Source organism: Aphis gossypii, chromosome 3, assembly GCF_020184175.1.
Source record: "Aphis gossypii isolate Hap1 chromosome 3, ASM2018417v2, whole genome shotgun sequence".
NCBI classification, from domain to species: Eukaryota; Metazoa; Arthropoda; class Insecta; order Hemiptera; family Aphididae; genus Aphis; species Aphis gossypii.
In genome coordinates, this window is record NC_065532.1 from 23,410,100 (window position 1) to 23,427,748 (window position 17,649).

General features: G+C 23.8%; 1 protein-coding gene and 1 long non-coding RNA gene across 2 annotated transcripts in view; both read left to right on the plus strand.

The window, feature by feature from the left end:
* LOC114132301 (protein amalgam-like) overlaps positions 1-17,649 on the plus strand; it is a 307,230-nt gene that overhangs the window by 35,694 nt on the left and 253,887 nt on the right. The gene's annotated exons all lie outside the window — the stretch shown is intronic.
* The window catches only part of LOC126551493 (uncharacterized), a 51,950-nt gene that overhangs the window by 770 nt on the left and 33,531 nt on the right, over positions 1-17,649 (plus strand). The gene's annotated exons all lie outside the window — the stretch shown is intronic.

The following is a 17,649-nucleotide window of genomic DNA, read 5'->3' on the forward strand; positions in this document are numbered from 1 at the left end:
ACTAATTACTTTAAATTATGCGATATATTTTATCATAAATATCAGGTATTCCGAGCTTAATACAAGGCCCAATCGCTAAGTTTATGACAAGCCAATGATTTTATACTGATTATTGAAACACGTTTGAACGATATGAATAATATAAACTCTATTTACCTATCTGTAATCTTAATATACAATGTAGGAACATATTATGAGATGCATTATTATATATGTTCAGATAGAATTTCAAATCATTTGATTTGTTTACTGAATGTACAAATAATCAGTTACTGACGACAGTTGTAGTTGTCCACATTTTATGTATTACTCTGCAGGTGCAGTTACATTCTACAATTCTCTAATAGATTAAAATATTGCGTGCGTAGTTTTTTTTTCATAATATAATCAAAGACCATAATAGGTATGTCCTATTAGGTAATTCGAAATCTAATGCTGCTGTCGCTGTCATTGTGTCATTGTAGTCATCGTATCAAGTATGTACATCATAAATACAGAATAATTCATTCGATGCATATGCATTAATAATTTAAAATGAGTGTTTCGCGTTAAATTCATCACTACATGTAATGATATCACTTGATGATCCTTTTAACAGTAACACATCCGTAATTTAAATAATTATTTGCATACCCGATTAAAATTATAACGAAGCTTGATTTTCGGAAAACGACTTTATTTTTATACTTTTTTAAGGTTTTTATTGATTTTAATGATAACACGGGATATTTTCCAATCAAATTTTGAACAAATAATTAACTAGACGTAAGAATTTAAAGTTTTTATGAATTTAATGCGTTGGGACAGTGGTAGGTACATTTGTCGTAGAATATGGGTTCACTAATTTATTATTCGATCATATTTAGGTGCATAAAATTCTTATAACTAATTAATTAGTAACATTTTGAATATTAAATTAAAAATGTATAGTGCATTATAAATAAAAATTTAAAAATAATAATTATAAAAATATAGTTTTTTTTTTTTGAAAATAGTATTTTTATAATGACTTCAAATTATATGAACAAATATAATTTCAAAAACCTAAGTGCTGTTCTTATATATGAGTATTTATAGTTAAAATAATCCCCTTTTATTCGTATTATATTCTATGTGACTATCGAAATAAGTCGACATAATGCATTCGTTTGAGTATATGATATAATAGTTATGAACTTTCTCGTGTTCAAAAAACATACGGTATTTCTTAGTAGGTACCGGAATTGTGGTAATTACTAATCCTCTTGATTCTCGAGTCTCGACGACTTACGCTGCGAATGCGTATGGTTATAATATTATCAACAATTCACCATTAGTTAGATTAAGTATCAAATACCCGTCTGAGTATGGTAACGCTATTACATATAAATTCGTATGTTTTGAATTAAAGTCCACAATATGATAGGTATATTGTTATTAGGGTATGAATATAAGCGTGGAATGTATTTTTTCCGAACGATTGATCGTTTCGTTGTTTATCTAAAATATGTTTCATAAAGTTTATAGATTCATATAATTTTAGTTTAAATTTTGAATTGTTGACATTTTTAATTAATAGTTTGTTGATCATTTTCAGTACATTTATCTATATAAATTTTATATAGTTATAGTTTTATTTTTATTAACGTCGATATTAATATTATATAATCATCATTTTAATTTATAAAAATAACAGTTTTAACATTTCACAAGCGATACAAAAATAATTGTATTTTTTTGTAAAAATACCTAAGTCATTTGTTGATACGTAACAATGAATATAATTATAAAATAAAATGCAATTAAAACATTTGTATTACTGTTATTGACTACTGTTTTAATTATAAGTTACGGATTGATTTCATTAATATTATGCATCATTTTTTAGTTTTGAAGATAATTGTTTCTGTTTTATGTATAATTGAATGTCTTAGTATTTTTTCCATTTATTTTAAATATGTTTTTAATGATTAAAAGTATTATTTTTACATTTTTAACAATTTTTAAAATTATTGAATTTTATATTTTTAAGGCCATAAATGCATTTCTCCAAAAAGAATTTTTAAAACATTAAAATTCAAGCTCTATATATTTTATATATTATCTGTTGATAAATGTATAATAAGTGGACGACTCACATTTCCTACCAGAGAGGTAATCTGATCCAATTGAAAGAGGGTTTAAAAATCACACTAAATGACATGTCATAATCGGTTATTTCAGACAAATTAAGTTTCCCTGTTTGAAAGCTATGACATACCTATTTTACAATATAGATTTATATAAGACCAGTACATTTTTAATTTTTATTATGTACAATAACAAATAAATTTAATTTTCAATTTTTTTTATAGAATAAGAATGAATATGATATCAAACGAGCTTAACATACGAGAATTTAATGATAAGATTTCTAGATTATGAGACTCATTATTTATATTGTTCTGGTACCCAACCTCAAAATATAAAAATATATGAGACCATATTGTCTCTTTTCAACAAAAGATAAAAATTGTTCATCCTTCTTCTTAGAAAAAAAACCAAGACCTTATACTCAGTTAATATAATATTATGCTTGTCATGCTTATTTTTTATTATCTTTGATTTTAAAAGGTTGTGCTGTTGATTATTTTTGATACATCGAGAATTTATAGTTACTGTAGCTAACAATGCCTAAACTTAAGTAAATAAACCAAGTAGATTTTTTGAGAATTAAAAATAAGAAATGGTACTGATTAGGTAAGGTTAGGTTAGGTTAAGTTTATATGTTTTTTGTAGTTTTCGTTTGGATATCAGAAACTCGAAATGAATTGTATACAAATCGTGTTGGATTTGAGATTACATGTAGGATTGTGATGTTTCAATTTTTGTTATATTTGATTTTTATAAATCTCCATAACAATCTTTAGACGCAATAAACTGATATGGGCTTTAGGAATGTATTTTACAGATAAACATCGTTTTTCATTTCTACGCCATAACAGTTGAATTGTGCTTTTTCTTATTACATATTATAGTTTATGAAGTTTGAGGCTCTAAATTAATATTATAAACAGATAAAACATAAAAATAAAACGAAGGTCTGTAATAAAAATCAAATGAAAGAAAGGCAATGGATAATTAATATATTTAATTTAGGTAAACACAGACTTCGAATAAATATTATTCATAATATTATGAATATTTAATTGTAATTTTTTCTTTTAGTCTATAATTTACCATATTGTTAAAAAATCTTTTAAAACAATAATGATTATAATATTATAATGTAAAACTAAAACCGTTTCTAAGATTTTAGATTAGAATATTGGCCAACTTTCTACTTTCTACTTAAAATTATTAGTCAACGATATAACAATTAGTCTAAAAATAGTTTCTTGGTTATTTTTAACAAAAAAATTCTCACCTGTCTGTAAACTGCTGTCTAACTAAATCCCTTGATGGACTTCCTAGCTTTTTTTCGAAAGAGTGGGGATCATACGGATAATAATTTACTGATCTTGAGTTAATAATTTAATTTTCAGTGGCTCAGTGCATACTAAAAATTGTCTTGTATGTTAAAATTCTATTTCACCATTAATATGAGTTATTAAGGTTTAATGTGTATGTTAATATTGGACAATAGTTAAATAGCTATTTCTTACTCTTAGGTATGATAACATTATTAGTTAGTTGGTTAAAAGTGTTAAGTGGTTTGTTAAAATATTATTTAAAGTTATAGTTACCCACTTGAACAATTAAATATTTCAGTGAAAAATATTATTCCTAAACTGTGCATAGATTAATGTAAACCTAGTGTAATTTACTCAATTATACAAGTATATTGTGTATATTAATAAGAGATATAATAAAAAAGATACAACCACTGTACAATATAAATTGTATTTTGTATGGTTATAAAGTTTATCATAAAATTACAAATTCTCTCGACTTAAATATATCCATTGAGTTTGAACTTACTTATAATATTCAAGTATACATTAAGTTTTGTATTTCCATAGAATATGCATATTATGACATTAATAAATTATAATATACCTATGATGAAGTTTGCTGTTAAAGTAACATGAATTATTTCAATTTTTGATCCTGAGCAAAATAATGAATATATTGATTTTTACAGTGTGTTTTTTTTTGTCATTGCATTTTATTACAGCCAATATGCTTCATACTTTCAATACATTTTCTGGAAGGAAAGTGCATCTAATTGGTGGGTTTGATTATAAAAATATCCAGTATTTTTTTTAATAAGAAAAATAAACAAAAAATAATTACAGAAAACGGTTATTTTTACAAAAAAAAAAACCTGTTACTATAGCAGTACTGAAACATTGACTTATTTAGGCATGCTTTATATAATTATTGATAATTTTCACTGTCCGTCAATGTGTTAATTGAAAAAATATTTATGTATACCTAGGTTATCTATTGATTGATCGCCTTAATGATTGTTATGTATTACTATACAATATAACTATATATGTTTAACCAAAAAATAATAATAACTACAAAAATAAATTGTTTTAATCAAGCAAAATATACTGTAGGCAGTGGTAATTAATATATTACTATTTTAAGGTAATTTCTTAAAACCTTATTAGACCTAATCTTTAGTTTACACTGATATATGATAAACATATTCGTAAAACATTATAGGTCTAAGTTTCTGATTACAGTTTAGATATATGACTTTAAAAAGAGATTGATATATGATATTACATGTAAACAAAGAACCTTGCAAGTTTTATACAACTAGCTTCATTTTACGTACTTACCGAAGTTCTTATAGATGAGTCCTTTGTCTGGTGGACTGTCCATGACAGAGTAAATTTATGACGTTTAGTGTCGAGAGGTCGAACTTCTTTATTGAATTTCAGAATTTTTTAATTAAAATTTTAAAATACTTATAATATTTATTATAATTTATAACGACACCCTTGTATTAAAATTATATATATGTTAATATTTATTGTTATTTATTACTGATAGTGATATTGTTTTAATTAATAATATCATATCATAATGATTTTGTACAATTTAAGTGTGTAGGTATTATTATATATTTTGGGTTAATTTATAAAATAAAATAATTATATTTTTCATATTTCTAATAAATTATTTCCTAGTAACTAAGACATTGAATATACACTCAATTATGCTATATTTTAGGACTTATGCCAGAATATACAAATTGAATTTAATAAACTTAAAAATAAGTTATAATTTAGTTTTATTATTATTTTTATTAGTCTCTTAAATGCATAAATTATATGTACACATTATTTATACATTACATAAGATTTAAATATGTTCACATTTTAATTTAGCCCATTGAACATCTAATGTTTTACAATCTAATACTTATATATATATATATATATATATATATGCACTGCCGCTTTATAGCAGTTTAATTTCAAAACATACCTATGTAAAAAGTAATTATTTACATGCCTATTCAATATATCTATGGAATAAGATCAATTAATATGTTTCAAAGTAAAGTTTTGATAATTGAAGTAAATAAAAATAATTATTTCACCCAATATAATTATTTTTATAATTAAATTAAACATAATTTCACCACAAAAATTATGATTGTATTATTAGGTTACTAAAAATTATATACAATATAGTGAAAATTAATGTTTTTTTTTTTTTTGTTGCTTTAATTAAAATGTTTGAATTTGTAGTTTTAGCATCATCATTGTCAATAATTATTTTATTGATTTTTAATCATATAATGTTTTGTTTATTTATTTTTATGATATACTAAATCTGACGTTCAAATAACAAAGCTGATAATAAAAACATTCCGAATTTGATTTTATACTATACACATTCAAAATATTTAAGAAGACATAGGTTAATCATGAACTTTCTCAAACTATTTAATTTTGAATTTTTAGATTTTTTTTTCTTAACTTGAAAAAACTAACAAACTAACCTAAATAAATACAAATAGTATGAAAATTAACTAAACAAAAATAAAAATAAATAATAATAACTGTTGTTTTTGTTCTCAAACATTTCAAACTTGAGTTAAAATATTCAAACTACCTATTCGAAATATTCATATTTCTTAAGACTCGAGGGTTTGAGAACCCAATAACCCATCCTTTTATTTAAATAATATTCTGTTTGTTTAATGTAAAACTAGATCAGACATTATTCCACTAAATTTCCCAGATTAATTCATATATAATATTAAGCATACGTTAAGATACCAATGATGTTTAATTATAAAAGTTATGGTTACTGATAGATTAAGTAACTTTAGATTTTTAATTATATACATCTATTAATTTATTAATTATAAGCATATAAAGATATAATTATTATCTTATGATATATTATCCAAAGTTATATGTGTACTTATTGTATGGCATAATGTATTGATGAAAAGGTTCATTAATTTTGTATTTTGAATATAGAACAACAAATAATTACGTTTTTAGTGAGAAATAGCTTTCAATATAATCGATCAATATATGAAATTTATTTTCAAGCATGTTCAAATACGTGGTTGGAATACTTTTGAAAACCCAAAGGACTATATGATATATAAAATTAAAACGTCTCTTTATAATGTTGAACGACTTGGGTTATATAAATAAATTGTATGATAAGCGACTCTTAAAAACGTATTCAAATATATTTTTTAATAAAATTCATTTTTAAATTTTACTCTTAAACTTTTTAACAGCTTAAATTTTTTGCTTGATTTAGAAATTACTAAACGATATCTAAAAATAAATATTCTTATCTTTATAATACCACAATCTGTATGAATAAATAACAAATAATGTGATTGGCGTTTAAACGTTGTTAATGGAATTGTTTTTTTTTTTCTGAATTCATTGTTAAAAAGTTTATATAATATAATTAATGTAATGCTTTTTATAGTAAAATTTTCTTTGACATGCATTTGTTTACAAATTATCAGTATTTACACATTGTATACACTTTATTACAAAATGTATGTTCTACTTTGAATGGTTTATGTTAAATGCGATTTTAAAGATTGAATATTAATTTAAATTCATCAGAGTACATACAGCTATTATCTAAACATAATTTTTCAAGTATCGCTAACATTAACAACAGAGTACTAAATCATTTTTGAGAATATTGTCGTCCATTGAGATACAGCTACTATATTGATATGTGTCTACGGTTATGACTATAGTATGAAGAATAACGGCTGTAGGCGTGTAATCAGGTATGACGTGTAGTTTTTTAGAGACTAGAAGGAAAAATAAGAACTATAATAAGTGGACCTTAATCGAAAAGGCTGTAACTAAAATAGGACTATAAGCCCGGACAAATCAAAAAATAAACCTTCCAACTGAATTAGCTAATAATAGAATTATTATTTAGTTTTCAATATTTGATATACGTACATACATTATTTCTTGCCAAATACCACTTATTTAGTTAACACTTTTTTGACGCGAGAATAAATAAAATTGATGAATTATGTTCGAGTGCTTGTAATAAATCTATTTTCGATGGCTTCATTAATGTACGTTTTCATTTGAAGGCGTAATATATAATAAATTCTTATAATTTATTATTTGCAACGATGGTAGATTATGTTACCTATCCAAAATATATATTAGACAACGAAACTCTGTTACAACGAGACAATTGATAAAAAAAATTATTAATTAGTGATATCATTACTGTAATTTTTTTTCCATACCATAGAAGATAATAACACTGTTGTTTTATTACGCAGTGATGGTAAACTAATTGTATAGCTATCGATTTGCACAAGGATGTTTTGAAAAGCACATTTAAATTAGTTTAAACATTATTAAAGTTATTTTATTATAAAATGCGTAGCCAGTGATTAATATTTCAAGATTATGATACATTCTTCAAGTTAAAATGTATAAAGTGCGTCTAACTTGTTTATAATACTATAGATTAAAGAGTTTTGTTTTCGTTTATAATTTATTGATTTTCTTGCATAATAATATAAACAATGTTTATTTAAAATAAAACATCTATATAATATTTTTTTAAAGACAAAACCGATAGGTATGTAAACAAAAATTATAATAAATATCAATTTAAATTATTAATTACAGGGATATATATATATATATATATATATGTGTACCAATCCAGTAATCTCATAAAAGATTTTAATAAATGAATTGTGCATAGTATAGAATACAATAAGTATAATATAATTTATATGTATTTTACATAACACTTATAAATAAACAAAATAATATGAATATTTTTTTACCTTAGGAATAAAATAAAAAAATACTACGTTCGTAGTGTTGAATTATTACTGAACTATTATGGTGTCATATAAGTTTGGAAAAATAATTTCAGTATTTTTTTTTTTTTACCAGTATAGTTTAGTATTTTTTTTAAATTTACGTTTTTATTATTACAAAAGACTATTTTATCTTCAGGCGCAAAACGAGAAAACGAAACAAAAGTTTCACTAACATTTTTCGGTAAATCTCAATTATAAACTTTCGCAAAAGCATCCGCTAGTCGGAAATTAAAAAAAATTTTACAACTTTGGTGACACCCATATTTAATGACACCTTATAAACGAAATCTTAATCGAATGAATAACAAAGCTTAGTCTTAAAAATATTTATATTATAATACATTAATTACCTTTTTACCGATTTAAAGTATCTTTAAAGGGGGGTTTAGGGGTTCAACCCCCCCTGAAATTGGTTGGTATGAGCATTGATTTTGGTTGTTATAATTTTATATATAATATTATTATCATATATTTTTTGTAACCCCCTTCGAAATTAATTTCTATATACGCCACTGTAAGATATATTAATAAGTAATTTATTAATTTGTATTTTGTTTTCCTTATTGTTATTCAAATAGCTATTTATATAAAACTATTATTTCTAGTCGTAGTGTAATTCAAACCACTATGTACCATTGGGCCCAGGCCCGTTTTATTCAATCATTTAATTATTTGAATAAACAATATTATTATTATTATTATTATATTTATATTCTTTTAAAATTAATAAATATATTATGTGCAATGAATTATAACTTTGTTAGTATTCAAAAATTGATTCGTTTCGAAAACTTAATAAAAAAAAAAGTCATTATATATGTTACAAGTGTTTAGTGCGAAATTATTCAGGTTACGCTTAAATAATATATACGATGGCTATACGCAAATATTAAATAAATTAAAATTCTTAATTTATATTTTATATTTTACCATAGATAAATGAAGTGCCTTTTTTCTCTTCTAAAAAGTATAATATAAATAAATATAATATTTTTGTAAATTTACTCGCATTTACAATGACAAAAGTACAAATAACCATTTGAAAAATTACTACAAAAATCGCTAGTTTTACCTATTGAGTATATTACATTATATTATTTATACAACTAAATACATACAAACTGAGCTCGACTTAGGTTGTTAAGATCAAATTAAAATTGATGCTGTATTTGTATTAATTACTCACAAGTCATAAATCATGAGTGCCTTTGACCTGTATTTCTATATACAGAATATGTTTTTATGCTATTTGTGGTATAATTCAGTATGATAGTAAGCTTCATTAATGTGACACAATGTTGAGAGTATCACGCTTAAAAGTCACTTAAAGAATGCACCATTTGTATGTAAAATAATAAGTCACGAACAGTTAAAATTTTTCAACAATTTTTATGACAATATAATATGAAAGTGCTAAGAAAAAAAAAGCATTAACGTCTCGCTGTCTTTGGTATGAATTGTTCTATTATTGGTATTGAATAATTCCAACCCCTATTTTAATTTATTTGAATCAATGCAGAGTGGATAATTGCAGCTGTCGTATTATATTACTTCGCATACGCATATTATATTTAGATCGAAAGTATAATCGTTTTACAGAAGTAAATCATGAATGAGTTTATTCGCGATTCAATAATATTATATTTTGAATAGATAATTTACGTTTTAATGTTTCGCTTTATTTCTCATTGTTTGAAGACAATTTATATTTTTGAATAAGATAAAAGGAAATACTATATTATAAAAGAAAAAAATAATTATGTTTCATATAAAACATAAGTATGTAAAACTCGATTTGTCTCTATTATAGTACTGAGAGTTTTTTTTCAAATATAGACATTTTATACCGATGTGGGTAGATCTAATGAAAATCCTTTCAAGCAAATAAAATAAAATTCGTATTTAATGCCTAACTTTAAATATTTTGGCTAAATAATTGCACCAGATACGTATTAAAAATATTAGATAGGTATGCAATAAGTATATTGAATTATCCAATAACATATTATTTTGTTCGATATAAAATTATTATCTTAACCTTAAGGATATAAATAAAATAAAAATAATAGGACAAAAAGACGAAGCAAATTGAAACTTTTGAATGCCGATACTTGACGTTCTTTTTAACTCAAGTTATGTAGCTCTGTGCAAAAAGGCATTTTCATTGTATGATTGGAAATGTTTTATCGAAGAGGTTACACAGTTCAAAAATAATGTAATAAAAAACTTTTTGTCAAATAAAATATTTTAAATCTATAATTTTCTTATTGTACCATGTTTATGTATTTTTATATATTTGTCTGCTGATTTAAAATAATCTCAAATTTTAATAATATGCATAACCATAACGCATTAAATAAAAACGTTTCTAGTTATTATTAAATGTTGAGTTTAAATTGTGGTTTTTCAAAATAAAAAGATTATTTCCATGGTGTTTATTTGAGATATATCAACGTAAGTTTTAATAACAATACCTATATATGAAAAACTCTCTACAGTTTTAAAATGCATTCAACTAGGTAACCCATTCGAATAAATGATTTCTTTATACAGTCAACTTGGCCACTTGGTATTGTTCTGCTTTATTTTATAGTTATGAGGATGCGCTTTTTCGAATGTCAAGACATCAAGCCATAGTGTTTCACACTATTAGAGTGTTCTTTTGCTTACACTATTATTATTGTTGCTTTTTCACGATTTTTTTTTTTTAATTGCATGATATTATATTATGTATAGAATAGTGTAATATTTACTAATAATTTTCTCTGTTGCCATCACATGCTGTGATGTATGTATACAAAGTCCATAAAACAATATTAATAATTATTGTTATTTTTTAAAAATTTTAGTACCTATTTAAGTATTTTGTACGAACTATAGTAATTAAACTTAAAACAATTTAAAATATTTAAATAGTTTAGTACATAATATGTAATTTAGATAGATAATAAACTAAATTTATTCTACTATAATTACGAGTATATCTAGAATTGTGTTTTATTCTTTATAATATTATAATTTATAATAATAATATAGTATATTTTATTGTCAATATAATAATATATTATTGATATTATTTATAATTTAATTTATGGTAGCTATTATAATAGATAAAATAATACGCTATTTTACTTCTAAACTTCTTTTAAAAGTCAACTGTAAAATTTTGTCTTATTATCAATAATATTATGTAATATTAGATAATCATACAATTTTTTTTTCAAATAGTCTTAAATAGTATTTTTTATTTGTTATACAGAGTTCAATAAAATATAATCAACTAGATTTTGTTAATTATAAATGATTATGAGTAAATAATATACCTAAATTATTTTTCATTTTTTTTTTTATTTTAAGCATAATATAAATACTATTTTTTACTATATTATGTTAATAATTTTTAACTTATTATCAATTATTAATACTACCAGATCTTAAACTTGGTTATCTATTGGGACTGTTGATTTTTAAATAACCGTGATGAGATAAAACTGTTAATTTTTGAAACGAACAAGTAATTTTTTTTATTTACTTTCCTATAAGTTATAAATACTCGTATTATACAACCCCTGCATTGCGTTGAAATGTGATTCATCATTATATTTTTTAATCGTGTTATATAATAAGAATAATAATATTTAATAATTATATTATTGTATATTATAGTATATAAATTAAATTAAAACAATTATAAAGGTCATTTGAAATCATTTATACGTTAGATAAACCATTCACAAGATATTCGATAAATTTATATAAATACATTTTTAATATTTTCCCCGATTTTCAGATTATACATTATACAGGTTTTTTTTAAGATGTATTTTCTAAGACCTTTGTCTTAATAACAGACTACAAAAATATGTTACGTGTATAATTTGTTTTCTTTCTTTCTTTCTAGATTTTATCAATATTTAGTAAATTATTTCGTCTTCTATTGATACTTAACTTAGTTTTTCATTCCTTAATTTGGATCAATGTTTTGGAAAAATCTATTTTCATTTTTCTTTCAACCTAATTCTAAAATTTAAGTTTATATTTACAGAGAATCGTTATAACTTATAATATACCAGGACCATTACTGACTCGTAAATGCAGTTTAAAACCAAGCTTCTAAAGCAATCAATATATATTTTGTTTTACCTTAAGGGGACTGGAGCGTAATCCATTGTAAGGAGTAAAAACTAGGCATTTTATGTGGCATGTATATCCGGGTCATGTCAATGTGTTGGAAGTAAATGAATATTAGTATGTGTAAATCGTAATTGTGTACTCTCCGAACTATACTATCCATGCAAAAACCGGTTTTATAAAATTATAACCATTGTTATTAGACCTGCTGCAATTCCTCGAATCTACAATAACTGATTATTACGAAAACATAATAATATTATTATTTTATATCTAATTGATCCAATATTATAATCAACGATATAAATATGGGTCATTGACACAAAAATGAATAGTCTATTATTATATTTATGAATATAAATTTTGGTTTATAACGATTTTACAAAGATATTATCGTAATTTATAATAAATAAATCGTAACCCATTTATTTTATAAATTAATTTTATAAATTTTAAATGAATAATGATGATTGAGTATTCTATATGGAATATAGAAAAAAAAATATCAAGCTATTAGGAACCTTGTATTACATTTTCAAATTTTTTGACCCCGCAGAGAGAATATTTTGAAAAAAAAGTTATAGTGTATAATATATAATGCGTATATAAACATTCTATGAACATTTAATGAATGTATATTATAAAAATATATAAATTGATTTTGTCGAAAACTATAATTTTACGTAAATAATTCAATTTTTTCCCTAAATATATTTATAGTATTATGCATATTTTTTTACCAATTAACTTCGAGTATATGACACCATGCATTTTTAAGCTATGTTTGAATCCATCGACAATTATGTCAGCTTCCATGGCCGTAGAAGGTCCGTTCCAATTTTGAAAGCAATGATGAGGTGCTGGTTCTTTTTCACGTTTTTTTGCCGAATAACACACACAACAAAATTTATTTCTTACTCCAAAAAATAATACTTTTTTTGTCACTGCTCCAATAATACAAGCCTATTTAAAATAATAATACATACATTATTTTATTAAAAATATAACAATTTTATAATATTATTTAAGTATAATACATGTAACAATAAATATTACGTACAACGCCAGATAACGCATTATAATTGGTTTTGTATGATCTCTTACTCCAAGCACCATCGGCTATAACGGCGATTTGAGGACGGCCACTTTGATCTACATCTCCCCTTTCAATAGCTAGTTTTCTTTCTTCTTTACCTGCTTCTATCATTCCATCCAATGCAATTTGATGTGTGTAATTATATACATTTGTGTGTACTTCTTGATATTTTCTATTCGACATCATCGGCATGTTTAAAGTTGCTGCAAATTCTCAAGCTGTGTGTATCCTTGACCATATTGACGATAGCAGAAACGACAGCCATATTAATATCTATAATACTATCCGAAGGATCTTCACTATAAATATTTTCCTTTTTACCGCACACCTTGCAAGTAAATACAAAAGTACTAAAAAATCCTTTCCTAATCTCATTTACAACTTTAGGTCACTGAATGTACAGTCAAATCCTTCATGCTTTATTGATTGAATAGAGTCAAAAATATGTTTAATATTGACAAATCTCCTTCCCACTATATCCTCCAATGAATTATTTATTTCTATAGTATTATCATCCTCTATTGATACACTTGACTTAAATAATTGCTTTGGAATTAACTTGCAAGAGTTTATCGGAGTAGAAGTAAAAATTGATCGAGTTTGATTACAATTTTCTAAATATGAAGATTCGATATTTGAAGTACTTGGTAATTCAGTAATACGATGTATGTCATTGTCAGTTGAAATTTCATTATTACGTATTTGTGTAGGAATATTTTTCTAAATAAAATTAAAAATTATAAAAATTAAATTAAATTTACATTATGAATAAATATATTTTTGGTTAAAATAAATAATAAATAAACTTACTGCAGATTTACGCGATTCTAATAACGATGGATTCCCTTTTCTTTTTTTAATTTTGCTCGGGTATTTTCTAGTTTTTGCCATTTTTAATATTTGATTCACAATAAATTAATAATAAAAAACACGTAAATAATAACTAAATATATTTAGTAGTACAGTCGCGGCTGTAGAGACAATGTTTACGGCTTGACGTGCAGTAAAGTAATGAATCAATGAATGTCATAACTCATATTTTAATATTTGTAAATAATTCTAAATTATATTAGAAAAATATTAATATTTCGAATGTCTAGACACTCTAGACAAACATTTAATAAAACCTATTACCTATATATTTATACATATTTTATATTACAATAATAATCACTAATCAGTTTTATTTGATTCCCCGAATAATACCGATCGCATTGTATAGGGGCATAATAGTGAGCAGATACCTACGTAGTACGTACGTCGTATACGTCTGTCGTTTTACCTACGCGCATGCACATGTCAAATACTTATTTCCTTATAAAATTACAAACATTTTTTTCTTCAAAAAATACTGTCAGTGACTTCCATCACTACGCTCAGTAGGATTTTTCGATTTCAATTTTGAAAACAGATTTGAATTTTCCACTAAATTTACTATGATTTGACTGTCGTACTTTTTTCATATTCTATATCAATTAAATTTAATACGAATTATGAATATGATCTAATTTTACTCTTTTTGTCAGTATATTTCTAAGTAAAAAAAAAAATAAAAAAAATAAAATAAAATTGTGAAAGCATAGATAATTTAGTGACAAATCCAAATCTGTATTTAAAATTAATATCGGAACATTATGTTGGAAGTAATGATGGAAGTCGTGAGCTATGTTTTCGACCAAAAATGAATCATGCTCCAGCCCCCTTAATCTATAATTGATGATTATGAATTTATATTTAATATTTAATAACTAAATCGTATTTCTTTTTTTTTTTTCGGAACGCTTTTAAACAATAGCATTAATGACAATAAGAAAAGTGAATTTAAATTTAAAAAAAAAAACTGAAAGAAAACAATTTTACCAATTATAGTTTAATCCATTTTTTAATTTTTAATTTATAATATTGTTATAGAACGTTAAATATTCATTATTTAAATTTGGGTTATTATTCAGTTATCTACTCTTCAAATGATTTTATAATTTTTCATGAATAAATTACTATTAAAAAAAAATGTTGCTCAATATTGTTTTCTTTAAATTTCTATAACATATTTTTTTTTTACAAATCTTTTGATTTAAAAAAAATACAATATCTTAATGCCGATAAAAGTCTACAACTTATACATAACTATTATAAATAATATTCACATTAAACTGTTTGAGAAAGGATCACAATGTTGAGCCGACAACCAGGGGGCCAACAGGATATCGTGCCAATGGACGTTAAACAGACAGCATATTATACCATAACACAATTATAATTAAATAGTTATTTTAATTTATTCTATCTACATTTTATTAATATAGGTAGCAAAATGAAAAATAAAAAAAAAATTTATTGTAGACAACTCGAGACAGAAATTAATTAAACATTAATTTAATAAAAAAAATGTAATATTAATTTGTATAGCAATAATTTAATTGTCTTAATACTATTTTATAGATACTGAAAAAAAATATATTAATATGCTATTAATACAACAATGTGTGTTGCTGTTCTTTTTTCATTATTGAACAATATGTAAATGGACAATATGATCCAGCCCTATTCATTTCTTTCACCGTAAAATAAAATAAAAATGTTTGAATCAGTTTTGTATATTATAATGAGTAGGAAGTAGGTTATGCATAGAAACGATTAGAGGGATTAAATAAAAGGAGGATAGGTCGTAGGGTACACAAAAATCTTTTGAAAATCACCGATGATGCTCACAAGGCAAATTTATTGAATCTTTAAAATCTCCTAAAACCTTGAGATGGATTCGTAGTACCTATGGTAAGAAAAAAATGTGAAAAATGACTACAATTTTCAGCTATCGATATAGATAGCGAGCGTCGTGCAGGTCAAAAAATACACTACACACGTTTTATATAAATCACTCGTTGATACTCTACTGAAGTAAAACAGAGACAACTGAAATCCTAAATGGACTTACGTACACTGGTACATTACATGAGTAAACAATTGATCATGACCAAATCTTATAACGTACAAATACGTATCAAGCCACTTTTTAGTGAAATCACAACATACAATTTAACAGTTTTTATTTGATTCTATGGAAATAAGTACTTGCATTCTTATAGTTCCTGTATACAACTAACCAATCGAGATATTATTTACTATTTTAATTTTATGTTATCCAGTTTTAAAAAATTACACTCAAAGTTCGCTTACACATTTTTTTTCTCCAAAATTTAGTATTGAACAGAATAGATACGACTATACGTAGTTTAACTATTTGTTTAACATTTAATATTGGTACATCAACTATTTTTAACAAGATAATATACATTAAACGAATTTTATAAAAATCAACGTTTACCACTTAAATATTTTTAGCTATAAATATGTATATTTATATTTATAGAAATTATTATAATACCGCGAAATTTTTTTAAAAAAAAAGGCATTTTATTTATTCGTTTTACTGTAAACCTTAACGAATCAATAAAGTAAATACAGTTTGAAAGTGATACCATCTGAAATCTGAATACTTATAATTTTATTTTATTTTTTATTTTTTGCTTATTTTATACTGTACTAATGCACTAAGATAGATATATTATGGTGATACATAATATATTTTTAAATTATCATAAAAATTGAAACAAATTTTAAATATTATCGTTTTATAATCAATGTAATGGCTCAGTAAAACAATATTAAAAAAGCACACGGTTATTTTAAAAAAATCAAAAAATGAAGTGTATTTATTTTTAAAAAGGGAAAAAAGCATTATCATAAATTAATACGAACTAGTTAAAAAAAAAAATAAAAAAAAAATGAAAAATTAATTTAAATTAACTACTATGTATTTACCTAGATTTTCAGTAGTGAAATTGACTATTGTTAGAGAGAATATTTAACATTTAACATAGAAAATGGACTCTCTACATACATTGAAGTGATCGGTGCATACGTCTTCATACAAACGATTTCAAATTAAAACACTAAATATTAAATTTTGAAATGGTTGATATCGATGTTAAAGGCACACTGGTCATACAGGTACCTACTGCGGGCTATAATATGTTGATTGACAATCTATATTATTACATTTAATTATCAAGCTGATAACGAAAATAATAATAGTCGAATATAATCATTTAGTCCACATCATTCTGGGTTTTTACATTTCTTA